Here is a 26414-nt window from a genome sequence, read left to right on the forward strand (position 1 = left end):
CCGTTCGAGGTATCAAAAGTAAGATACACACCAACAGTAAAAGCCCACTTTTAATATAACAAAAATATTTTATATTGCCTACTAATATAAAAGTAGGACAATCTATTAGTGTAGGCAAGTGTATTTTTCTACCATCACCTGGCACAGTTCCTTGAATTCCCTTTACACTTTGGTGCACACTTGGGAGAATTGGCTCATACAAGGCAGTCCTTGGTAAATCTAACCATCAAGATACTGAAGTACTGCCAATTTGTAACTAGTTCCATCTCCTTCAGCAGTTACACTTAAAACCCAGATTTTTATATATCTTGCTGATAATATATCGTGCAAGATGGTGCATAACAGGAAACAGCTATAATCTTATAAACATAGACTCTTGTGACTCATCAATAGTTTCTATTTCTCTAAATTCTTATCTCTGTAGAATTAAACCTCTAATTAATTTGTTTAAAAAGTTCCAGAAGAGCACATATTTTGTCTAGGATAGGCAGGAAAAAGTTCACTTCAGTTTGCTGAATTGATGTGTTGGCAGAAATGATGGTTAATGTAATGACCTGTGTTATAACTGTATAAAAACTAAATTGTAGACTACTTTGCGAGGATGTTAAAAATCCATGCAGGATTTGGAAAAAATCTAATGCAGGTTACAGTTTAAAAGGATCTATTTTGATTTTTCTCAAAGGAAATAATTATTTTCACTCAGACATACAGTGTATGGTGCTTATTGGCTTAAAATTATTCTCTTAGTGACAAGATAATTCTTTTACTCATTAAACTGAAGTGTTATTAGCACTTAATATCCAAGCTTATAATTCCTGCAAGCATTCGGTTTCAGTAATATTAGATGTTTTGACAGCATCAGACAGGCCTTGCTAATGTAGCATCAAAATACTTTACATAGCATGTGGTTCATTTTAAGGAGGTCTTTTATATTTGAAAGACACCTTACCTCCTGATGTGATAAAATGTATCACAATATTACTATAAAATATCTCAAATAGGAAATATATTTCTTGACTCTTAGAAGAAATCTGTGACTTTTTTTCTCAAACTGCCCTTATGTGGTCAGTTGTATTCAAGTACTGTTTCAGTAAGATTCAGTATGGCAGTTTACCAAGGTCTCTATAAATAAGTGCTGGGGAAAAATCATCACAAAACCTCTCTAGAGTCTGAGCTGGCCTGATAAGAGATAACTCAACAAAAATATGGTTCAGACAAAGTATCTTTGCCTACTATGCCCGTTATACATTTGTACCCTTTCCCCTTATAGAATCCATATCTGTCCTCTATGTGCACCCATCAAGCTCATTTCCTTTGTGTTGATAAAGGCGACTTGGAAACACAATAGTATTTCAGTTAGATTTGCAATATCTTCCCAAGCAGAATTTATGATGATGTCTGGGTTATAAGGAGAAATGATTAGTCCATTTTACCCTTCTCTTTAAGTCTGAGCTAAATATAGAAATGCAAATAAAACTGGAGAGGGAAGTGGCATTGCATTGGCAAAAGAAGCAGAGGCATTCATGCAGGAATTTGAGGAATTTCTCCTAGGTATAGTATAGCTACTACGAGATTAAGGGGAAAGTCAATGGACCAACCACTATTCATAATTGCTTGGGAGTTGGGTAGAAGATATCCTCTCCAATACGCCTTTACTACTCCATTTCTAACTCCAAGGATTGAGGATCAACAGCAAAATTATGGAATATACCATCATCTCTGAAATTGTCTGTGGTAGCACCTGTTCCAGGCCTACATTTGATCTAGCTATACACACCAGGCAAAAGTAAGAAACAAAGGTAACTAATTCCACCATGAAAAATGGGGACATGGCCCTACTTCATTCTCAGTTACCATACCAAACATAATTCATATAAGATTACTGAGATAATCAAATCAATTTTTTTGACTGAATCTAATTACTGTCTTGACACTCCATTTATATTGGATTAATCTTACCTGTTCAAGTAAATTCATCAAATTTGGAAAAAAAAACTTAGTTAAGACTCATGCTCTTCCTGTTATCTTCCTCTGGTTGAACATAAGGGTCAAGGGTTTGCATTTAGGCATTGAGACCTGAGATACTATATTTCTAAGAAACTCAGCTGCCCATGATGCTGGTAGGCAGGACCAGGCTTTGCATAGCAAAAGACTAGATTAAAGTCTCAGTTATACATTGAACTATGGTGCCTTGAGATGTTTCATTGCACTTTACTTGCAGATATAGTAATCTTTCCCCACTAAATAATCTGTGTTCTCCACTTGTAGGTCTAGGGAGAGTGACCATATATCCTGGTTTCCTTGAGATAGTATATGCCTATTGAACCAGCTTAATTACTAATAGTACTTCTGATTTAGCCTAAAGTACCTTCGTTTGGTTGGTAAATAATATTACCATCTTAGATCTAGGTGACTTCTGCTACAGAGTCCCCTCATTACAACTTTGTGACTACTTTAGAACAATTGTTCCTCTCCTCAAAGCAATTCTGTTCCCTCTTCGGTATCCTGGGACATTCAGCTATTCGACTAAGCCATAGTGATACTGACTGAGTTTCTTCTCAATTATCCAGAGGGGAAAGGAATATAGTTTGATGTGTCCTTGGCTTCTCAAATAGTCGTTGGCACCTATCATACTGCTTAAGAGTTAAATGTGACATTGGGATGGTGGGCAGGAAGCAGAGCTACTTCAAAAAAGCCCTAACCACTTCTAAATCTTGATTCATTTTCTAATATGTCTTTTAGACCTCTTAAATTATCTACTCTATTGGTGATGGGGCATGGGTGATGGGAGGAATGAAAATTCTGATCAATTACATTTTCAAAATTATATCCTGGGCTTCCCTGGTGGCGCAGTGGTTGCGCGTCCGCCTGCCGATGCAGGGGACACGGTTTCGCGCCCCGGTCCGGGAGGATCCCACATGCCGCGGAGCGGCTGGGCCCGTGAGCCATGGCCGCTGGGCCTGCGCGTCTGGAGCCTGTGCTCCGCAACGGGAGAGGCCACAACAGAGGGAGGCCCGCATACCACAAAAAAAAAAAAAAAAAAAAATTATATCCTACCTAAAATTTGCTTTAAAACTTCAAAGGACAAAATTTTATCCTTCTATTTATTTGTTTCTTGAAAACTCTATGGGGGTAATATCATCTCATGTAATCCAGTGAGGAAGCAGAAATCCAAACATGATCTATGTTAAATGGTACTTGAACTCTTCAGGCCTCACGATCTATTTCTTATGGCCACTGACTATAGACCTGTGTCTCACCCAGCTTCATAAAGTTTTCTAAAATTTTGGTGGAAAAACAAATATATAATTTTTTTATATATACATATGTATAATGTATATATAAATAAATGTCAAAGTTTAATAGCATTTGTGTGACCTAGGCATGCACTGTGAATAATAAACGATAATATTAAAGATTTAGATCAAGTTAAATCATGGTACACAGTAAAAATAAACTATTCTGTGGGAATGAATACAGGAAAGGCACTAGATATATGCAATAATACTATATTTTTGGAAAAAGGAACTGTCAGGTATCAGACAACTTTTTTTTTTACATAAACAATTGTATCAACTAGTAATAAATTTAGATTAAAATTTGACTAAAATATTTTATATAAAATTATTGTCATAAATTATATAGTATCTGAACTCAGGATAGAGACAAAAAATAGCAATGCCAAATTAAAAATTAGAATTGAGCCAATAATTTAGGTGTTTCATAATTAGAATCAGTAAAGGAAAATATAAAATATTCTCCAGAATTTATAGACTTGTGTAAAGAAAGGAGATGATAAAAGAATAAAAAATAGATATAAGCATACATATAAAAATATTTCAAAATTAGAAAGGAGATCTGAGAAATAAACAATGAACAAAGATATAACAAAAAGGAAATCAACTATTCTTGAGCTGAAGATCTCTGAATAAGCACAACTGTAAAGGTTCATCAAGTATTACCAAAGATAAATTAACAATATTCCTAAACACATTTTGGTGCAAATTTTGGATTTTAATGATAAGAAAAAAAATCTGTAGTACTACTACCTACATATGCTGAAAATAATTTAGCCCCAGAAATCAACTTTAAAATATTTAAGGAGAGAAAACAATGGAGCACCATTTGTGTAGCTTGAAGAGAAAAGGTCAGTAAACTGATATTTTCATACTCAAACCATTTGCAAGGCCTGGTAAGAGATATTACCAGAAATGTAAGGATTAGAAGATAAACTAATGGAAAAGGAGATATTATAATTTGCAGTTGATATACTTGTTTACATGCAAAATCTAAAGAAATAAATTGAAGATTTTGGAACTCAAAGCATAATTTTGCTGTCTTTGAAGATCTTATATTAATGTTAAAAGAGTTATTAAAGTATTAATTTGGAAGTAAAAATAGAACATGCAATAGAAACAAGAGTATAAAGTAGCTAAAAATACATTTAGTAAGAAATAAGCAGGATTCATAAGGAAATTATATGCTTTTAAGAAATAAAATATTTGAATAAAATGGATATGATGCAGATGAAATTTTTTTACTTTGTTTTCTAAACCACTTGAGAAGTTAAAATTTCTAAATATTCCCATTGGAAGTTTTAGAAATAATAATAAAAATATTTAAGCTTTGCGTTAAAAAATGAATGAGAGTGTCAGCTTTTTAAAAATGAATAAAGAAAATATGTAATAGAAAGGGAACAAATTTTGATCTGTAAGATTAGGTCTGAGGATCTAATGTAGAACATGGTGATTATAGTTGATAACACTGTGTTGTATAATTGAAATTTGCTAAGAGAGTAGAGAACTCTTACTAAAACAAAAACAACAAATAAATTTTAAAAAGTATAACACGTGAGGTGATGGATGTATTAATTAATTAGATGGGGGAATCTTTTCACAATGTATACATATATAAAATCATCATGATGTACAGTTTAAATATCTTACTACTTTATTTGTCAATTAAATCTCAGTAAAGCTAAAAGAAAATAAATATAGAAAATGTTCAAGGAAAATTGGAATAAAAACAAAATGAAACATTTTTATTCCTGCCATCCTACTTATAAGAATTTTTACAATCAAATTATAAGACAACAATTTTTAAAATATACATCATTGTTTAAAGTCCACAGAAATGTCCTTCATATGGTCAAATTGCATTTAATAATTTAAGCATTCATTCTCTGCCATACACCAGAGTAAACAGTAAATAATTGTTCACAATCAGGAACAAGGTAAATACAAACTCTTCTGTCCCTATGTTGTAGTAAAAGAAGAGGCAAACAATTGTGCAAATTAAAAGACAAAACAAACAAACGTAAAACTAGATAGAACAATAGTAAATTGTATTAAGTGATAAGAAAACAAGTGCTACCAGGGAATCCAGAAAGTAATGGGGAGGTATCACATCACTGGGTTATTTAGGTTATGTCTGAAAGGTAAGAAGTTAATAGACCAAAATCTAGATGGATACTCCAGGTAAATGGAATGAATAGCCAGGGCAAGATCTTGGTGCTGGATATGGATTGGCATGTTCTAGGAACTGATAGAGAGTGTTGTGGCTGGAGCCCGGTGAGAAAGGGGAAGCCGCCAGAGATGAAGTTGGAGGAAGAAGGTTGAGCTGGGTCACTAGGTCATGTTAAGGAATTTGGATTGTATTCAAAATCTGATGGAAAGCTCTTACAAGATTTTAAAAAGTTGACCAACATGATGTAATTACAGTTTTTTCGAAAATCACTCTGGTGAAGAATGTATGAGAAAGTCACTGGAGAAAGCAGTTAAGAAGTTATGGCAATGGTCCAATAACTGATTGTGGCTTGGACAAGAGTGTTACCTGGAGAGATGGAGAGAAGTAAAATGAATTAGAACATACTGCAGAGTCGGAAAGGACAGAATTGTCATTGAATTGGATGTGAGGGCCAGAGGGTGGAATAAAGCATGGCTGTTATTCCTAACTTGGTATTTGGGTAGATTTGATTGCCCTTTAGTAAGCAAAAACTGGTGAGAGGCAAGTTCGGGGCAAAGAGGAGAACTTCATTTTGGAGATATTAAATTTGACATAGCTTAGAGACATCAAAGTAGAAGAATCAAGTAAACTTGGATTGTGACTTCGGAATTCACAGGATGGATCTAGCAGGAGGAGTGCCTTTGGGAGTTATAAGCATATAAGTACGTATACCATGCACAGGGTGATGGGGAGGAGATGGGGAAAAGAGCAATGAGTCATCTTACTATTTAAGAATCAAGTAATATTCAGGAAAGTAAACAAAGAAATAGCCCCCTTTATTGTCTGAGAAAAAGCTGGATCATGTAACATCATTGAAGCAGTGAAAATCGTGTTTCGACTGTCAATTATTTGAAATGTTCTGAGAATTCAAATTAAAGTAAGAATGGACAATATCTGTTTCTGTTGTATCTGGTAATAAAAAGATCATTGTTGACATTGATAAGAAGCAATGATAAAACAATTACAAATTGGGATAAACTATTTTTGTTACAGAAGTCTTATGAATATAAAAACAACATTTCATATCTAATTACCTGGTAATTCCTTCAAGGATATTATCATCAAGAAAAAAAATCAAGAAATGTTTAGAGAGCTTTGTATACAGGCATGTTTTTCAGTTATTTCTAATATACAAAAAGTGGCAGACTACCTAATATTCAATAGCAGAGGATTGGTTTTATAATATACACTCATAAAATAAAGTGTTATAAAATTATTAAAATCATTTGTTAGAACAATAACTGATTTCATTGAGGATGGTTTTGGTATGTAGTTTTTAACCTGAAGGCCAAAAAATGATATTAAAACTATGAATTTGGGCTTCCCTGGTGGCACAGTGGTTGAGAGTCCGCCTGCCGATGCAGGGGACACGGGTTCATGCCCCGGTCCGGGAAGATCCCACATGCCGCGGAGCGGCGGGGCCCGTGAGCCACGGCCGCTGAGCCTGCGCGTCCGGAGCCTGTGCTCCGCAACAACGGGAGAGGCCACAACAGTGAGAGGCCCGCGTACCGCAAAAAAAAAAAAACTATGAATTTGTGTAAATATGTGTCTATACGCATCAATTCAGCTAGGCATCCTTTTCTTTTTGACTTAACTGAATTGCTTTATGAAAACTTTCAGAAAACTTAGAAAGCAATGGTTTAATTCATTTTAAACATTAAACTTTGTTTGTGGCTTAGTATGTACTAATTTTATTGAGAATGTTCTAAGTGTGCTCGAAAAATGTTTTCTTCTCTTTGTTGTAAAGTCCTTGGATGTACTTCAAGTTGACTTTTATTAATTCAGCTATTAAATTTTTCAATATTTTTGTGTATTTCTACCTGATATTTTCTGAGGATTTGTTAAAATTCTCAACTACTATTTATCTGTTTCTATTATTATTTATCTTACAGCTCTGGCAGTTGTTGCCTCATATATTCTGAGATATGTGGTGTGTGTGCATATGTGTGTGTTTCTGTGACTTCTTTTTTGGCTTTATAGTATATCTCATCAATTTATTGCAGTGATTGTGATATACCATATTTTTGCCCTCATATTTGCTTCTATATACAATATATTATTTTTGTCTCATTTTTTTCCTTTCCTGTCTTTCATTAGATGAGTTCACTATTCTGTTGCTATGAAAATCATGCATTCTTTTCTAATTTTTCTTGTGGCTCCCCTAACTTACTGAAAGTCATTCTTATGTTTATGTATCTCTAATGATTATTTAATTTATGAAATTAAATGTAGTTAAGTGGAACCACTACTCAAAAACACACTCACCTACCTCTCGTTTCCACATCTTCTGTCCACCATCATTACTGCTGCATTACTATTGTCTGGAATTTCAGTTCTGGAATACAATATAATGTTTAGGCACTCAGACTGTTGTAGAAAACAATATTTTACTAAGCTATTTACATATAATTTTTCCTCATATAGATTTATATCTTGATTTTTCTCTCCTTGAAGGAGTGTGTATCCAGAAATAAGTCAATCTTTTGCCAGAGTTTACATGGGACAGACCTAGTTTACCCTTTGATCAGTACAATTATAAATATCAATTGATTAATTAATAATTATTTATCACCTATTAAAAATTAATGCTAGGAAGTGTCCTAGTTTGGATGATAAATTATATGAGTACCCTCTATAAGAATTTTCAAAGAGGATAATGAATTAAACATTCTTATACCTTGTATTTCTCAGAATAATTTCCCCTTTCAATGAAATGAGACTTCTACTGGATCTAAAGTATAGGTTTGAGGTTTCGTTCATATGGCACTTTGAAGATTTTACTTCAAAGTGTTCCTCCACTTGTTGTGGGTGATGTTGAAGTCATTTGTCCATCTAAACTTATTTTTTGTAGGAGAACCACTCTTTTATCGGAAATAATTTAGAAGTGTCTGTTTTATAGATTATAAAGTTTCAGTGAGATCTGCTTAGTTGTGAGTTCATTCCTGATTTTTTAAACAGCCTTATTGAAATATAATTGTTACACAAAAACTGGACATATTCTATGTATACTATTTGATGGATTTGAAGATATACTCTCACCTGTCAATAAACCATCAGCACAATCAATATAATAAATATATCCATCACCTCCAAAACTCTCCTCCTGCCCATTTGTTTGTTTGTTTGTTTGTTTGTGTGTGTGTGATTTGTGTGTGTGTGAAGACAACTTGAGATTCACCCTTTTAATACAAAATTTTGAATTTTGAATTTTTTGAAGAAGAATTTTTTGAAGAAGTTCCATACTGTTTTCCACAGTGGCTACACCATTTTACATTCTCACCAACAATGTACAAGAGTTACAATTTCTTCACATCCTCGGGAAGGAACACTTCCTTTTTCTTTTGTTTTGTTTTTTTTTTTCTTGATAGTAGCCATCCTAACAAATGTGAGGTAACACCTCATTGTGGTTTTACTTTTCATTTCCCTGATAATAGGTGATGTTGAGCATTTTTTCATATATCTCCTGGCAATTTGCATGTCTCCTTTGGAGAAGTGTCTATTCAGGGCCTTACCTCAATTTTAATTGGATTACTGGTTTTTTTACTATTAAGTTGTAAGTGTACCTTACATATTTTTAGATCCAAACACCTTATCAGATACATGGTTCGTAAATATTTTCTCTCATTCTGTAGGTTGCTTTTTCACTCTATTGCTCGCTTCCTTTCTTTTTTAGGTGGTGTATGTACATTTGGAAGTATACCTTCCTCTTAAATTTTCTGGAAGACTTTGAGAAGGATTGATGTTAGTTCTTTAAATACTTGGTAAAATTCACTGGTAAAGATATCTAGTAGTGAGATTTTTGCTGGTAGTTTTTTGATTACTGATTCAATTCCTTACTCATTATTGGTCTGTTTAGACTTTCTATTTCTTTATTATTCTGTCTATGTAGGTATGTTTCTAGACGTTTATTCATTTTTTCCTAGTTTACTTAATTTGTTTGTGGCTAATTGTTCATAGTAATTTCTTATGATTTTTCTATTTATGTGTATCAGTTGTAATATTTCCTTTTTCATTTATAATTTTATTTATCTGCATTTACTCTTTTTTCCTGTTTTTCTTATTTTAGCTAAAGGTTTACTAATTTTGTTGATCTTTTCAAAAAGCAACTATTAGGGTTTTTTTAATTGTTTTTCTATTCTCTAATTATTTCTGCTGCAATCTTTATTATCGCCTTCTTCTATTAATTTGGGGGCTTAGTTTGTTCTTTTTTTGTTTCCTTGAGGTGTGAAGTCTTTCTACATTTTAAAGTAGATATTTAACACTATAAATTTCCCAAGTATTGTAAGTCATTTGTTAGAAACTGTGAATGTTTTTTTTTTTTTTTTTTTTTTTTTTTTTTTTGCAGTACGCGGGCCTCTCACTGTTGTGGCCTCTCCCGTCGCGGAGCAACAGGCTCCGGATGCGCAGGCTCACCGGCCATGGCTCACGGACCCAGCCGCTCTGCAGCATACGGGATCTTCCCGAACCGGGGCACGAACCCGTGTCCCCTGCATCGGCAGGCGGACTCTCAACCACTGCGCCACCAGGGAAGCCCAGAAACTGTGAATGTTGATGTTATTTCTCTAGCCTGAAAGTTGGGACTTTTGTAAGGTAATTAAGTCATAAAGGTGCCTTTGTGATTGGAATTAATGCCCTTTTAAAAGAGACTCCTGAGAGCTAGCTTGTCTTTTCTACTATGTGAGACCATGGTGAAAAGAAGGCTGTCTATAAACCAGAAAGTTAGTTCTCAGCAGACACTAAATCTGCTGTCAGCTTGATCTTGGACTCCCCAGACTTCAGTCTGTAAGAAATAAATTTCTGTTGTTAAACCACCTAATTTATGGCATTTTTTTTTTTTTTTTTTTTTGTGGTATGCGGGCCTCCCTCTGTTGTGGCCTCTCCCGTTGCGGAGCACAGGCTCCGGACGCGCAGGCTCATTGGCCATGGCTCACGGGCCCAGCCGCTCCGCGGCATGTGGGATCTTCCCAGACTGGGGCGCGAACCCGGTTCCGCTGCATCGGCAGGCGGACGCGCAACCACTGCGCCACCAGGGAAGCCCCTGCATTTTTAAATAGTATCATGCACAAAGAAAACAGTTTATTCCTGTTTCTTAAGTTTTCCCCCAATGTGCTTATCCAGGATCTCATCCTGGAGACAACATACACTCAATTGTCATGTTTTCTTAGGCTCCTCTTGGCTGTGACAGCGTTTCAGACTTTTCTTATTTTTATGATCTTGAGAGTTTTGAGGAGTACTGGTCAGGTATTTTATAGGGTGCCCTATCAGAATTTGTCTAATGTTTAACTCATGATTGGATATGGATTTGGGGGAGGAAGACACCAGTTAAATTGCCATTTTCATCATATCATATCAAGGGTATACACTATCAACGTTACTTATAACTGATGAAGTTGGTCTCATTCTTCTTGTTGAAATGCTGTTTGCCAGGTTTCTCCATTGTAAAATTTTCTGTATTTTATTCTTTTCCATACTGTGCTGTATCAAAGGAATTCACTATGTAAGGCTCACAACTAATGACTGGGGAGTTATGTGCCCCCTCCTTGAAAGTAAAGAATCTATATAATTAAAAATACATTTTTCTGATGGTAGATTTGTCTTTCTTCCCCACATTTATTTATTTTTATATCATTGATTTATATCCGTATGAAATCATGCTTATTTATTTTATACTTTGGGTTATAACTCAACTTTACTTATTTTGTTGAATGAGTTGTTTCAATTTTGGCTATTGGGGGCTCCGTCAGCTAGCTCCAATTTCTCTTTGACTTACCACCATTTTTGTATTGTTTTTGAGCACTCCTTTAGTTTATGGCCTACAAGATATTCTAAGCCCATCTTATATACTGCCTTATTCTATCTTACAATCAGCCATTTCTCCAAGGAGTTTTAGTTCCCTTTATTGGAGAACGATATTAGAAAGCAATATCTGGGAACTAGGTGTGCTCATTGCGACTGGGATGTCTTTGCTTCTAAGCCTTTTTATCGATATCTGAGAGCAAGGAAATACATTAGTGTATACCAATCCATATACATATATGCCATCCATTTACTTAACTGTTTAATTCTAGTAAACATGTGTGGTGGTATCAGAATTGTAAACCCTGAATGGAAACAACTTTATCAACTAGAATACAGTGCTTATATAAAGTTCATTGAGCCTTTACTCTTACAATCTCCACTCATTTCCAAAGTTACTTAGATCATTATCTTTTCCTTGACTCCTTCAGTGTTGTTTCATACAAGTATAATAGAGTTAAATTATCTTGTCACATTCGGCAAAAGGACCCCCCATCCTCCTAAATAAGTTTTTTTAAATTTGCATGTAGTAAGGTTTACATTTTTTCCTGTAATGTTCTATGGGTTTTGACAAATACATAGCATTATTTGTTCACTATTACTTTATCTACAGAAGAGTTTCACTGTCCTAATTTTTTTTTCTGTGCATCATTGTTCAAATGATTTTTTTTTTTTTTTTTTTTTTTTTTTTTTGGTCTGGTTGCCCTGAGCCAAACATAAGAGATAGTATGGAGTTCACTGTTCATTAGAAAAGAGGAATTGAACTTTCCGGTTTAGGGCAATACACACAAAAATATATAGGAATGCAAATGCATAAAATGTATTCAGGGAGGGATTGATAGGCTAGACTTAGTGGAGCCCTTGGTTCATTTTATATAGAAGGATTATTGGAAATAATACTGATTAAATACATTGTAGTCCAATTCCCTTGGAAAACCAACCAAATACCTTTTGGAATTTATTCGTATGGATTTGGGAGCTATTAAGGTTTTGGAAAATAAACTCTCTAGCCTAAAAACCTTTAACATATACTTAGTCTAAACCCCCCAAATATAAGAAGCTACTGACTCAAGAAGCTACTGTTCTCATATAATTAAATACTGACAGGAATCTGGAATAGTATTTCTTTCTAAAAATGATGACAATGAACCATTCTCCTGTGAATTTCAAACATTCTTAAATCAGTTAGATAAATATCACATTTTTGTGATGTTTTCATTTAAAACTCTGTCAATTAGCACTGCTCAGAAATGTACTAAATAGTCTCTAAGTGGCTTGGAAGAGTTAATGTCTCCCTAAATGCTTAATTTGCTACCCAGGATTGACAGAGACACAGACACAAAGAGATACCAATAGCATTTAGTAGCACTGAAATAAAGTGAAGAAGAATCTAAGCATTTTCTTTCATCTCTTCAGGGCATTATTTCTGTCTACTGCTCACCTGCTCTAATTATCCTGGCAGCTCACTTACATTACATTTTTTCTGCTACTAACAAGATGAGCCAGATTTTTCCCAGTGCCAAAGACACAGTATCATCAACAAAAACATCTTGAAGATACCCTAGTGACTTCAGAGTGTTAGTCTATCTCACTGGGTGCTTATCTAGGTTCCAAGGAATAGTATGCTCCAAGGGAGAATTTGGCTCAATGACAGATGGCTTTAGTACACAAGTGATGGTACCATTCAATTTGCTTTTCTTATATTTACTTTAGGTAAGCATTGGCAACAAGACTTTGATTTTGAAGCAAACATAGCACCATGCCTGCTGCTCACGTTGGGCTGTTTTCAGGTCAATTAGTGCCTCCTAAATTCTTAAAGCAGGTGTTAATCTGGTACTTAAAGTACTGAGACATTTGGCATATTTTCTCTGTAAAAAGAAGTTGAAAGTACTTTGTATAAGAGTTTAAGAGGATAGATGAATAAACAAACATTACTTTCCCTTATTAACTTTAAGTTGTGTTTTTTTTAAATGAGCAACATATTAAAAATTAAATCTTACTTTAGAAGAAGCTTAAGCAGCTTTCCTCTTAAGGAATAGAAAACACATGACTAGCACATCTCGATTTGCTTCTCCACGTTAAAGTTTTAATTTCTAATTTAATCTCTAATTTGTTAACACCAGTGTATTAGGGAGTAAAAATCAGTATCTTCTTCAATATGGATTCTACTTTTCTTAATGAGAAGATTAACAAGCATTATTATTTCAGAAGCATTTTAGAAGAAGAATTCCCCATGAACAGATTTGTGTTTCAGAGATAATTCTGACAGGAAAAAAGAAAAGAAAAACACTGCATGCAAGTAATCATCTACCAAGTACCCATGGGAAATGTATTAAAGTCCTGGGTCTATTAGGGATTTGTTTAAAGAGAAGAATACAACATAGGCCCTGGACTTAAGTCACTCAAAGTCTAGGAGAGGAAATATAAACAAATTTCAATACCCTATGAGAATCCCAGGCAACTATAATAATATGCAGGAGTATCATAAGAGGGAGTGATCAATTCTATCACAGTTTATAGGACACTAGATGAGCTTTGGGAAAGAGATTATACCTGAGCTGGATTATGAAATATGAAATTTGAGTTTTTAAGAGTATAAAAGGGAAAAAGAATGTCTGGGCAAAAGAAGAAACAAATTCAAAAACAGGAAGAGAGCATCATTCGCTTGGAGAAATAAAAACTGTATAGTACAGTTGGTATAAAATCAGTAAAGCAGATCAGCAATGTGGGAGTTGGGACTAGAAATTTAAGGGCTAAACAATGGTGTGACTCACAAAACATGTTAACCAGCTTAAATTTTTCCTGCAACTCATTAGTTCTCATAATTCAGCATGCAAACATAATCTTAGAGAGTTCGTTAAAAATGCAAATACTGGAACTTACACTCCAAAGATTCTCATTTAGCGGGTCTGGTTAAAACTCAGGATTCTGAAATTTTGCCAGGTCTGCAGGTTATTTTAACCCATACCATTATTTGAGAAACAGGACAGTAGATGATGGGGGAGCTTATGAATGACATTAGGCAGGGAAGAGACATAATTAGATTTGTGTTTTAGAAACTATTTGAGCAGTGACATTGATTACACAAAGTAGGATGAAAGCAGAAGTAAGGGAGAACAATCAAACTTGTTAATTTGTTCACTTAAAATGTATTGAACGTCAAGTATGTGCCAAGATTTGTGCTGGTTATCATACATATATCACAAGTCTCCTGATGAGATCGGTAAATTTTTCCAAAGTCTGCACAGCTCAGTTTGCACAGTTTACACAGCTCTCACTGTGACCTATGAGCTCACGAGAAAATGCTTGCATAACTATTTTACTGATTCTCATGAAGAGCCAAAAAGTAGAGAGCTATGAAAGCAGTAGGATTTTGTACCTCTCTTGTGGGAAGGGAGAGTAAGAGAGTGGCTTAGAAGGTCTGTAAAGACTTTTGAGTGGGCTGGCAATCCACAATTCCACATAGGCTATACAGGAAGGATGTGTTTGACTAAATTAGGGATTTGGGGATAATCAAAGAGAGCAGTTTGGGATTCTTGTAGAGATCATATATGTGTAACCATTTGATTTTTATAATTAGGGAATAATATTCTTACCCTGAAAGGTTATAGGTATCAAATAATTGGGCACAGACCATACATTGCTAATGGCATTCATTGTTTTTTCCTCTAGATGAGAAAATATATCAGTTCTGTTTTTATTACTTTGAATGATTTCAGAAATGGTTATTTATAAGGAAACAGATCATAAACTTTAGAAAGAATCTTTCCATTTCATACTTCCCTGTCCACCTGAGTCTGATTGAGAACCCAGGGATGGGATTGGTAAAGAGCAACCTTGCTGCAGCGCTGCGTCAGCCCCTCCCCCACCCATCAACATGCCTCCCTATGTAGCCTGTGACCTCTCCTTGCCTTCACTGATAGTTATGAAGTACTGCTTGCCTTTTCTTGTACTTCAAATTTAGCAGACGAAATGTGAAGCTTCTCTAAGGAATCACTGCTAATATAATAGGGGCAATGATGAAATGAAGGTAATTTCAGGATATCAGGAATAACAAATTTAGAAGTCTGAGGTAAAGGTAGGCAGACAAGAGGAAAGAATTCCTGGACCTTAATGTAGAACACGGTCAATGAGAAGACTTGAAATTTTCACGACATGTTTTTATGAACATCAACCTCTCAGTCAAACCGCAGACATCGTTTTTCTCATGGCCCACAAGGTTCTTTACAAGAAGTAGTAGCTCTCAGGTTTCTTCCTTGGTTGCTGAAAAACTTAACACATTTGTAAAGAAAATTAAATATTTTACTGCCTTACCATTATATTTTTTAGAATTCTATATTTGTTGCATAATTGAAATAGATCTAGATCTAGATATGGATATCAATATCCATATCTAGATCTAGATTAAAAACTTGCAAAAATGCCAAGTTTTAAATTATCACCTTATGGAGTTCCCAGCCTTCCAAGAATGTATGCACCCTCTATTTCCCTTGTGCTTTCCTCGTCAATTTGTGAGACTTTATATGTTTTATTTAAATACCAGTTACTCTGGCAGGGAAACTAGATATTTTTTGAGTTGGATAGAATGAGAACAGCTTAATAGCAGTTAATATTTATTGAATATTTACTGTGAGTGAGATAAATGCTCTAATTTCTAGGTGATTGACATGCATTAGCTCATTTCCTTCAAAAAATAACATAAAGAAGTAGGTACTATTATCAACTCCCTGTTATAGATGGAAACCTAGAGTAAAAAGGTTGCTTTTCTTTTTTTAAAAAATAAATTTATTTTATTTATTTATTTTCGGCAGCGTTGGGCCTTCGTTGCTGTGCGTGGGCTTTCTCTAGTTGTGGCGAGCGAGGGCTACTCTTCATTGCAGTGCGCGGGCTTCTCATTGCGGTGGCTTCTCTGAGAAGCACGGGATCTAGGCACGCAGGTTTCAGTAGTTGCGGCACACAGGCTCAGTAGTTGTGGCTCACAGGCTCTAGAGCACAGGCTCAATAGTTGTGGCACACGGGCTTAGTTGCTCCGCGGCATGTGGGATCTTCCCGGACCAGGGACTGAACCCGTGTCCCCTGCACTGGCAGGCAGATTCTCAACCACTGTGCAGAGAAGCCCTGCTTTTCTTTGACATTGTTTTCTTCACTCTATTCATTTATCACTCCCCCAAATATTTTTTAATTTCCAAAGTTTTGTTGACATCTCTCATCTTCTGTTACTGTATCATTCACTCTGTACTGTAGTTGTCTTTAATTATTTGTCTTTAATCCAACTGCCACCATCATAGAAGTTCAGTAGAGAGCAGAGATAAATCCACGTATCCATCATGTTTAACCAGAAATCCACAAGGCATTTTCCACATGAGAAAAATGTATGTAATTTGTGTTTTATTTGATTGATGTCCAACGTAATATTGATGTTAACAACACAAAGAAGAAGCCCAATGTGATAGTCCTGGTCTCCTAAGGAGCAGAGGTCAAGTGGGATTACACACTCAAGAGATATATTAGGAGAAAGGCTTGTGAGGCACAAGGGAGAAGGACTCTGGGACATCTGAGAGAGGTGCAAGTGCATAATGCAGGTCTGACCCTTCTGAAGGAGAGAGGGAAGGATGGTTAAGTGGGAGAATCCTACACTGCCATGCAGTTCTAAAAAATGTTTGGCAAGGCTGATGAAGATTTCTTGAGCCACAGTTGCCCTCTGAGGGATTATTCGTCCCTTAGGAGTGGGCATGAATTAGTATCACTGCTGTGTCAAGGCACTGGCTGGAAGCAGCCCATGAGAGGCATTTCCCTGGTGCAAACATCATGATGAATTTCAGAGTGCAGTAGCTGCAATCACAGTCCCTGCAGGTAGACATCTCAGTGGTACATTTTCATTGTCACTACAGCCAACAGTGATCAAGAATCTAGGTTAAATAAATACTCATTTTCTGTATATACAAATCATGCACATAACTCATGAAGCAAATAAGATGCTAGAAGATGGAAAAACTTAATGCTTTTCTATTTCCTTTAGTCGTGGCTTTACAAGGAGACAATGAATGTGAATTTTTTAAAAGGATTTTTTACCAGGCTCCTTAGGAACAAGAGGTAACAAAAGTCTTGCTTGCCATCAACAGATGAATGGATAAAGAAGATGTGGCATATTTATACAATGGAGTATTACTTAGCCATAAAAAGAATGAAATAATGCCATTTACAGCAATATGGATGGACCTAGAGATTATCATACTAAGTGAAATAAGACAAATGGAGAAAGAGAAATATCATGTTATTGTTTATATGTGGAATCTAAAAAAAAAAGATGATACAAATGAACTTATATACAAAACATAAACAGACTCACAGACATAGAAAACAAACTTATGGTTACCAAGGGGAAAGGGGGGATGATAAATTGGGAATTTGGGATTAACATATATACACTATTATATATAAAATAGATAACCAACAAGGACCTACTGTATAGCACAGGGAACTGTACTCAATAATTTATAATAATCTATAAGGGAAACGAATCTGAAAAAAATAGATATACATGTATGTATAACGGAATCATTTTGCTATACACCTGGAACTAACACAACATTGTAAATCAACGGTACTACAATACAAATTAATTAAGTAATTAATATTTTAAAAGTCTTGCTTCTAGCTGGCCTACTTCCTTAAGCCAAATATCTCCTAGATAAAGGAGGTTTTACTTCTACAAAAGGATGAAGAAGTTTTGGGAGAGAGATGATGAAGATAAATGTATTCAGGCACCAAAACATTGCTGGAAGATTTGGAGGGTTTGGATATAAAAATAAATTAGATTATTTTGAGAAAAATGGAAAAAATAAACTAGGATGGGAGACTGACAATTCAAACAACTTTTATTTTAATTTAATTTTTTTAAAATTTATAAGATCATCTTGGAAGAAAGATGGAAAAAACTAAGTTAGGGAACATTGGGTAAGAAATAGTATATTACATTAGGTAAGCGTTTTTGCAGTGAAGTGTATGGATCTTGTACTCTAACCATCCTCTAATTAGAATTCACACTAAGATTTTAAGGAGGCAGGTGTTAAAATAATTAGCAGTGTGTATAACCATTTAAAACTTGAAAAAAGAGAGATTAAAACCGAGAAAATGCATAGACATATTTGCTGGTCTGGAAGAGAAATTTTGTTATTTCCTCTACCTATTGGACTATAGATTATGATTTATCTTTGTATGGTAGCTTCTTTCTGAATCTATAATATGTGAAAGATTAAGTATATTAAATATAGCCTACTGGCCTAATATGACTGTTGACAATTACCATGCCTTGTCTGACTTCCCAGTTACTCTGGATCAATGGAGAATATTTTCACTCTGTTCTTTCCCATCACCCCTTGGCACTTAAAGTTTAAATAAACTAATTTCATAGCAAGTTTGCTTGTTTTTCCTTCTCCTTTCTACTTTCGTGAATTGTTCTTGTGGTTTTTTTTTTTCTTTCAACTGTTTGAAAATTCTAAATATTATTTTGTTTTTCTTACTGGATAACTTTCATTTCATATCAGTTTTGATATATCCATCACTATCTGAACTCTTTCTGATTAAGAATGATTACTTAACATTCCTTTATCCCGGAGCAACTTCCATGTTGCATTTTGCATTTTTAATTAATTCATTATTTTTTATTAAACTCTGTGCCAAGCTTTCTGATCAACAAATCAAACAAGGCCTCTGCCTTCATCTCATCTGGATTCTAAGATGAAAAGAGAGACTATTTACATGTATCAAAATAAAGCATTGCAAATTGTTATGTCTAAGGAAAGAAATAATTAGTGAGGTGTGATAAAGTAAGTAGGGTCACCAAATTTAGATAAGTTTTCCTAAATGTATTTACTGAAGTGTTAAAATTTGTTTTTAGCACAATAGTTACCATTGGCATATAAATTCTATATTTAACTCCTGTTCTAAGTATGTCATAAATCTGAGTTCTTCATGCTAGTTCTTTTATACTTATTTTGGTTTCACCTGGTATCTGTTTAATTAGGATGATTGGCACCATTAGTAAAAATAGATATCAACCCCCAAGGTTTGTTAACTATATTTAGCCTAAGGGATTACAACCCTTCGCAAAGTGTTAAACCACAATTCACCTTGCGTATATTTTGTCATATCAATGAGTAATTCCTGAATGCAGGGAAAACGGCTGTCCCTGCACTGGTGGGCCCATTCTCACTGATGTCTGTTGTCAGCTGAAGCTCTCCCGTGTGTCCCAGCTAGGATGTGCTGTAGTGACTAAAATGACATTTGGCAGCAGTGCACTCTGAGGCCTAACTGTTTTGGAGAAACTAGGTTTAAATGTCTATCTATCTTGCTCCTTTGTGTCCAACAGGAAATAGCAGTGTTATCTCTTCAGGTTTAACCAAAGATCAGTACAACAGTACTATTCTATCAGTACTGATAGAATAATATAATTATTCTATCAGATAATGATTGAAATAACCAAAAGCCCACCACCATTTACAATGTTAAATCACTTGTCTACTATAAATACAAATAAATATGAGTAATAAAGGGGAAATAGTATGAAAAACCTTAATCTGAAGCTTTTTCCAAAGAGATTTTTTATTCCTCATAGGATAGAAATCTACTTTTTTTTTTTAATGCAACAATTGGTAGCAAAATATGGAAAGACCTGGGCTGGGAATTAAGGAACATGGTTCAGATCATTAGTCTGCTACTTAGTAGCTGTGTAATAATGGGCAATTGACCTGAAGCTGTTTATTTATTTGTAAAATGTGGCTAAGAGTATCGACATCACAGAATTGTTTAAGGATGAAATATTATAACGCATATGAGGGCATCCACCATGAGATTTCTCACATGGTAGGTTTAGTTGCCTTTTTTTTTCTGGATCTCTGATTAAATAGTTATATGGCTTTGGGTGAAGGAGTTGAACTTTCTGGGTTTCAGTTTTCCCATTTAAAATAAGAGAATGAGTTGAACCATTCTTTGACCTTTCTACTTTAGAATCCTGAATTGTGGTAAGGAAAAACTTCTGACAGAGTTGACTGTTAGTTAAGAGAACTGTTTCATGAAGTAGTCAACACCCCATCCTGTCACTGTGTCTACGGAGGATGACATCTATAGTAGGGTTCCATTTAGAGAAAAGTTTGTAAACTGGTAGACAGCAGTTGTATTGTGTTGGAACTGCACAGCTATTTCTTTTTTTAAAAAAGTAGGCAATAATTAATTCATGATTTCAAAATAAAAATAATGTTTTCTGGTTTCTCTTAAAAAACAGCAGCACAGAAACTGCTTGTTTTATTAGATTGAATGGCAACATTCAGCTGAAGTAGGGTCATTTGCCCCTTTAGAGCAGACCTACTATAATTTTTCAGAAGTCCCATCAGTGTCTTCATTGTGTCTTCGAATTTCACTCTTTTATATGACCTGCCCAGATCCCACAGGCATTTGAATTTGTGTTTCCCAGTCTAGAGGTTTAGGGAAAAGAACTAAAGAATTCTTCTGACTCCAAATTTCCATTCTTAAGGACTGTAAAAATACAGTTTGTGACAATAGAACCAAATGATTGATTATTTATTTTGGGGTGGGATTGACATGACAAATGATTAATCATTATAAAACATTAGAGTTCTTAAAAAAACAACAGTGTGTGCTTATCTGTAACTTGATCATATTAAGATGATCTTATAAATTTTTTTCAGGGCATGGAGTGTCAGCTGAGAGAACACTGACACCTGAGAGCTAAATAATTCAATTGAATCTGGGAAAATTTTCTTCAAGTGTTGAACTTGAACATGCAAACATAAATTTCTGAACTGAAGAAAACATACTGTATAGATTTTGAATTTCCACATATTCACAAATGTACTTCTCTACATTTCCCAGCTGAAATTTTAGAACCAAGTCTATATCTTTTGACCTTCCACAGTAATGAAACTTTCTATATCCAGGACTTTCAAACTCTAGGAATTCTTTTTTGAGTCTCCATTATAAGTCAGATGGCTAGTCATTCATATAGAAATGTTCTAAAAAGTTTATACTTTTTTTGTTGTTGTTAAATTATACGTGGTATAGTTAGTCTATTGAGATAAGGGACGCAAATACTGTATTCCTATGGGTTAATTTTTCTGGATGAAAGAATTTTTACCTTTTGAGCAAATTTCTAGTGGGAAGACATTTTAAAAAAAACAGAAAAACAAAAGTATTTTAAAGAACAAGAATAATATGCAGGGAGGAGCTTCAAGATGGTGGAAGAGTAAGATGTGGAGATCACCTTCCTCCCCACAAATATATCAGAAATACATCTGCATGTGGAACACCTCTTACAGAACACCTACTGAATGCAGGCAGAAGACCTCACATCTCCCCAAAGGCAAGAAACTCCCCACATACTTGGGTAGGGCAAAAGAAAAAAGAATAAACAGAGATAAAAGAATAGGGACGGGACCTGCACCAGTGGGAGGGAGCTGTGAAGGAGGAAAGGTTTCCACACACTAGGAAGACCCTTCACGGGCGGAGACTGCAGGTGGCGGAGAGGGGAAGCTCCAAAGCCACAGAGGAGAGCACAGCAACAGGGGTGCGGAGGGCAAAGCAGAGAGATTCCGGCACAGAGGATCGGTGCCGACCAGCACTCACCAGCCTGAGAGGCTTGTCTGCTCACTCGCTGGGGCAGGCAGGGCCTGGGAGCTGAGGCTCGGGCTTCAGAGGTCAGATCGCAGGGAGAGGACTGGGGTTGGCGGCGTGAACAGAGCCTGAAGAGGCCAGTGTGCCACAGCTAGCTGGGAGGGAGTCCGGGAAAAACTCTGGAGCTGCTCAAGAGGCAAGAGAGTTTTTCTTGCCTCTTTGTTTCCTGGTGCACAAGAAGAGGGGATTAAGAGTGACGCTTAAAGGAGCTCCAGAGATGGGCGTGAGCCGTGGATAACAGCGTGGACCACAGAGACGGGCATGGGACAATAAGGCTGCTGCTGCCACCACCAAGAAGCCTGTGTACAAGCACAGGTCACTCTCCACACCTCCCCTCCCAGGAGCCTGTGCAGCCCACCACTGCCAGGGTCCTGTGATACAGGGAAAACTTCCCTGGGAAAACACACAGCGTGCCTCAGGCTTTGCAACATCGTGCTGGCCTCTGCCGCCACAGGCTTGCCCCGCATTCTGTACCCCACCCTCCCCCGGGCCTGAGTGAGCCAGAGCCCCCGAATCAGCTGCTACTTTAACCCCGTCCTGTCTGAGTGAAGAACAGACTCCCTCTAGTGACTTACACTCAGAGGCGGGGCCACTCCAAAGCTGAACCCCAGGAGCTGTGTGAACAAAGAAGAGAAAGGGAAATCTCTCCCAGCAGTCTCAGAAGCAGCGGATTAAATCTCCACAATCAACTTGATGTACCCTGCATCTGTGGAAAACCTGAATAGACAAACGAATCAACCCAAATTGAGGAGGTAGACTTTGGGAGCAATGATAAATATAAATTTTTTCCCTTTTTCTCTTTTTGTGAGTGTGTATGTGTATGCTTCTGTGTGTGATTTTGTCTGTATAGCTTTACTTTTACCATTTGTCCTAGGGTTCTATCTGTCCATTTTTTGTTTTTGTTTTTGTTTTTAGTATAGTTTTTAGCACTTGTTATCATTGGTGGATTTGTTTTTTGGTTTGGTTGATCTCTTCTTTCTTTTTTTTATTACTTAAAAAAATTTTTTTAATAATTATTTTTTACTTTAATAACTTTATTTTATTTTATTTTATCTACATCTTTCTTTCCCTCTTTTTTTCTCCCTTTTATTCTGAGCTGTGTGGATGACAAGCTCTTGGTGCTCCAGCCAGGCATCAGGGCTGTGCCTCTGAGGTGCGAGAGCCAAATTCAGGAGACTGGTCCACAAGAGACCTCCCAGCTCCACGTAATATCAAATGGTGAAAATCTCCCAGTGAACTCCATCTCAATGCCAAGACCCAGCTCCACTCAACGACCAGCAAGCTACAGTGCTGGACACCCTATGCCAAACAACTAGCAAGACAGGAACACAACCCCATCCACTAGCAAAGAGGCTGCCTAAAATCATAATAAGGCCACAGAAACCCCAAAACACACCACCAGATGTGGACCTGCCCACCAGAAAGACAAGATCCAGCCTCACCTACCAGAACACAGGCACTAGTCCCCTCCACCAGGAAGCCTACACAACCCACTGAACCAACCATAGCCACTGGGGACAGACACCAAAAACAATGAGAACTAAGAACGTGCAGCTTGTGAAAAGTAGACCCCAAACACAGTAAGTTAAGCAAAATGAGAAGACAGAGAAGCACAGCAGATGAAGGAGCAAGGCAAAAACCCATCAGACCAAACAAATGAGGAGGAAATAAGCAGTCTACCTGAAAAAGAATTCAGAACAATGATAGTAAAGATGATCCAAAATCTTGGAAATAGAGTGGAGAAAATACAAGAAACATTTAACAAGGACCTAGAAGAACTAAAGAGCAAACAAACAGTGATGAAGAACACAATAAATGAAATTAAAAACTCTCTAGAAGGGATCAATAGCAGAATAACTGAGGCAGAAGAACGGATAATTACCTGGAAGATAAAATAGTGGAAATAAGTACTACAGAGCAGAATAAAGAAAAAAGAATGAAAAGAATTAAGGACAGTCTCAGAGACTTCTGGGACAACATTAAATGCACCAACTTTCGAATTATAGGGTCCCCAAAACAACAAAATACACCTTCTTCTCAAGTGCGCATGGAACATTCTCCAGGATAGATCATATCGTGGGTCACAAATCAAGCCTTGGTAAATTTAAGAAAATTGAAATCATATCAAGTATCTTTTTGGACCACAATGCTATGAGACTAGATATCAAATACAGGAAAAAAAACCTGTAAAAAATACAAACACATGGAGGCTAAACAATACACTAGTTAATAACCAAGAGATCACTGAAGAAATCAAAGAGGAAATTTAAAAATACCTAGAAACAAATGACAATGAAAACATAATGACCCAAAACCTATGGGATGCAGCAAAAGCAGTTCTAAGAGGGAAGTTTATAGCAATACAATCATACTTTAAGAAACAAGAAACCTCTCGAATAAACAACCTAAGCTTACACCTAAAGCAATTAGAGAAAGAACAAAAAAACCCCAAAGTTAGCAGAAGGAAAGATATCATAAACATCATATCACAATAAATGAAAAACAAATGAAGGAAATTATAGCAAAGATCAATAAAACTAAAAGCTGGTTCTTTGAGAAGATAAAGAAAACTGATAAAACCTTAGCCAGACTCATCAAGAAAAAAAGGAGAAGACTCAAATCAATAGTATCAGAACTGAAAAAAGAGAAGTAACAACTGACACTGCAGAAATACAAAGGATCATGAGAGATTACTACAAGCAACTATATGCCAATAAAATGGACAACCTGGAAGAAATGGACAAATTCTTAGAAATGCACAACCTTCTGAGACTGAACCAGGAAGAAATACAAAATATGAACACACCAATCACATGTACTGAAATTGAAACTGTGATTAAAAATCTTCCAACAAACAAAAGCCCAGGACCAGAAGGCTGCACAGGCGAATTCTACCAAACATTTAGAAAAGAGCTAACACCTATCCTTCTCAAACTCTTCCAAAATATAGCAGAGGGAGGATCACTCCCAAACTCATTCTACAAGGCCACCATCACCCTTATACCAAAACCAGACAAAGACTGTCACAAAGAAAGAAAACTACAGGCCAATATCACTGATGAACATAGATGCAAAAATCCTCCATAAAATACTAGCAAACATAATCCAACAGCACATTGAAAGGATCATACACCATGATCAAGTGGGGTTTATCCCAGGAATGCAAGGATTCTTCAATATACACAAATCAATCAATGTGATACACCATATTAACAAATTGAAGGAGAAAAACCATATGATCATCTCAATAAATGCAGTGAAAGCTTGCGACAAAATTCAACACCATTTATGATAAAAACCCTCCAGAAAGTAGGCATAGAGGGAAATTTCCTCAACGTAATAAAGGCCATATATGACAAACCCACAGCCAACATCATCCTCAATGGTGAAAAACTGAAACCATTTCCATTAAGATCAGGAACAAAACAAGGTTATCCACTCTCACCACTATTTTTTTTTTTTTTTTGGTACACGTGCCTCTCACTGTTCTGGCCTCTCCCGTTGCGGAGCACAGGCTCCGGATGCACAAGCTCAGTGGCATGTGGGATCTTCCTGGACCGGGGCACAAACCTGTGTCTCCTGCATCAGCAGGCGGACTCTCAACCACTGAGCCACCAGGGAAGCCCCGTCACCAGTATTATTCAACACAGTTTTGGAAGTTTTAACCACAGCAATCAGAGAAGAAAAAGAAATAAGAGGAATCCAAAACAGAAAAGAAGAAGTAAAGCTGTCACTGTTTGCAGATGACATGATACTATACATAGAGAATCCTAAAGATGCTACCAGAAAACTACTAGAGCTAATCAATGAATTTGGTAAAGTAGCAGGATACAAAATGAATGCACAGAAATCTCTTGCATTCCTATACACTAATGATGAAAAATCTGAAAAAGAAATAAAAGGAATCCAAATAGGAAAAGAAGAAGTAAAGCTGTCACTGTTTGCAGATGACATGATACTATACATAGAGAATCCTAAGGATGCTACCAGAAAACTACTAGAGCTAATCAATGAATTTGGTAAAGTAGCAGGATACAAAATTAATGCACAGAAATCTCTGGCATTCTTATACACTAATGATGAAAAATCTGAGAGTGAAATTAAGAAAACACTCCCATTTACCACGGCAACAAAAAGAATAAAATATCTAGGAATAAACCTACCTAAGGAGACAAAAAACTTGTATGCAGAAAACTATAAGACACTGATGAAAGAAATTAAAGATGATACAAATAGGTGGAGAAATATACCATGTTCTTGGATTGGAAGAATCAACATTGTGAAAATGACTCTACTACCCAAAGCAATCTACAGATTCAATGCAATCCCTATCAAACTACCACTAGCATTTTTTACAGAACTAGAAAAAAAAATTTCACAATTTGTATGGAAACACAAAAGACCCCAAATAGCAAAAGCAATCT

This window comes from Physeter macrocephalus, chromosome 13, assembly GCF_002837175.3.
Source record: "Physeter macrocephalus isolate SW-GA chromosome 13, ASM283717v5, whole genome shotgun sequence".
NCBI lineage: Eukaryota > Metazoa > Chordata > Mammalia > Artiodactyla > Physeteridae > Physeter > Physeter macrocephalus.